Below are 2159 nucleotides of genomic sequence, written 5' to 3'. Positions count from 1 at the left end.
TGGCGGAACAAAACTTCGCATTTTCCTTTGAAACCTTCCATTGGGAGCCTTCATACAATGCACTTTGTCCGCAAGCTCCTGCTTCAGGCAGACATTGAGAAAACTATTGAGGCCTCAATGGAAAGGATCTGATCTGCCCTAGAAACTGCCCCAGTTCCCTATCATGAGAGCCACCAGCCGCAGAAGAGAAGGCTGCCCCCACCCACAACAGTCTTTTTTACTTTCTCCTTTTTTCTCTCCTTTCTATTGTAAGAATTGTGGGAACTCTCTTTACATGAAAATAACTCTCAAGCTGGGCTTTGTTTTCCAACATGGATAAATGCCTGGGTATCTCATACCCACTCGGTAAAACTAGAGCCTCAACTTTAGATTATAACAGACTTATTTGGGACAGGCATTTGCGTCCAAGGAGAAATAAGTGCTAGGTATTGTGTGTATGGTTTTTAAAAGGGCCTAAAATTTAAACGCTTGTTCATCCATCTACTGCCAGAGATCCTCCAGACCCCTCCTCGTGGGTCTGTGCTTTGCACGTCTGCTTGAAGCTGGCTCTGTATCATATTTGCATTGGTATCCAATCTCTCGCCACCAGCCCCTGCTTGATTTTAATTGAATTTAAGTAATTCAGAACCCCTGAACATCTATCACTTTTTAAAAAGTATACTACGTTACTTTCTACTGACAGCTGCAGCTTACATGATAAGCAAATACTTAAGGTGGTGATGCCAAGAGAAAGAAACTCTCTGTTTAGCTGCCATCTTCTCCCAGTCATTGAGATGAGCCTGGTTGGGTACGGATGGAATAGTCAAGAAGGGAAAGAGAGCAAACATTGATTGCCTGGAGCAATTGTTCGGGGAGCCTTGCAGATCTCTGTTCTGCAAGGACCCCTGGGCCGTTGCAGAGGCCTTGCTGCTCTTCCCTGAGGACATGCCTGCCCAGGCCAGGAAGGGGATGCGTCCACTCAGTAGTGGTGCCACCTTCATTTAGTTCTTCCCCTTCTATAAAAATGAGGGGTCCTTCCTAGATCTCAATTCCTGTAATTGTCTGATAATTTCTGTTTTATTCTAATTATAGAATAGGCCCACTGAAAAAATATATAAAGGCATAAAGAAAGGAGACATCTCTGAGCTCAGGAGTCTGAGACAGTCACTAGTGGCTTTTTTGTGTATTCCCTTCCCATCTCTTCCCAATGCATATATAGTTGTTTTAGAGAATTGGATCCTATGCATATGCACTCGTGTTGTATCCTGTTTTCGCCACTAACAGTATCTCTTGAACATTTGTCCATGTCATTTAACATAAATTGAAAAATGAATATGTGTAAAGACTGCAGATTATTACATTGTGGATTATATTTTATTTAATGAATATTCTTATTATATATTTAGGTGTTTTGCTATGATAAATGATGCTATAGTGGATATCTTTGCACATAAATCTTTGTGCACATCTTGGGTTATTTCTGTAGTATAATCCTAGAAGGAGAATCATTGGGTGAAAGTATATTGATATGTTTAAGGCACTTGATACATCATGCAAAATTACCCCCCAGCAGTATGTGAGAGCCCAATTTCCTGAACCTGTGTCAATACAGAATATTATCTTTGCCAATTTGATAGCTGACAATATCTCATGTTAAAATTTGTCCATTTTACTGCTCATTTGGTTGAATGTTCCTTTTTGTAATTCTTGCCATAAGAAGTACTTCTGCTAAAATTTTTCTGTGTCTTTTATTCATCCTTCCAATTAAGGTATTCGGGTTTTTCTTAATGGTTTTAAAGAACTCTAAAATTCTATTATTGTAAAGTACGAACTAAGCTACCAAAATATTTTAAATTTTAATGAAGCTATAATAGCCGGTCTTCCTTTAAATCTAACGCTGTTATCATTTCCCACCCCTTATGTCTGGAACAGAGCTAGGCATACTCAAGGGGCTACATAAATGCTTTTTAATGAGAGAATGATCCATTATCTAAACATGTCACTGATGTACAATGTTGGTTAGTAAAGATAAATGAGAATTTTTTTGTCCATTCGGAGTTATAATAAGGAAAGCTTTTTATAATGAATCATCCCAGAAAAGGAAGATAGAAGAGAAAAAAACAAAACAAAACAAAAAACTACGTTCATATGTGACAGAGCATCACAAAAGACAAATATTA

Source organism: Hipposideros armiger, unplaced genomic scaffold (assembly GCF_001890085.2).
Source record: "Hipposideros armiger isolate ML-2016 unplaced genomic scaffold, ASM189008v1 scaffold_567, whole genome shotgun sequence".
NCBI classification, from domain to species: Eukaryota; Metazoa; Chordata; class Mammalia; order Chiroptera; family Hipposideridae; genus Hipposideros; species Hipposideros armiger.
Note: the sequence above shows the minus strand (reverse complement) of the source record.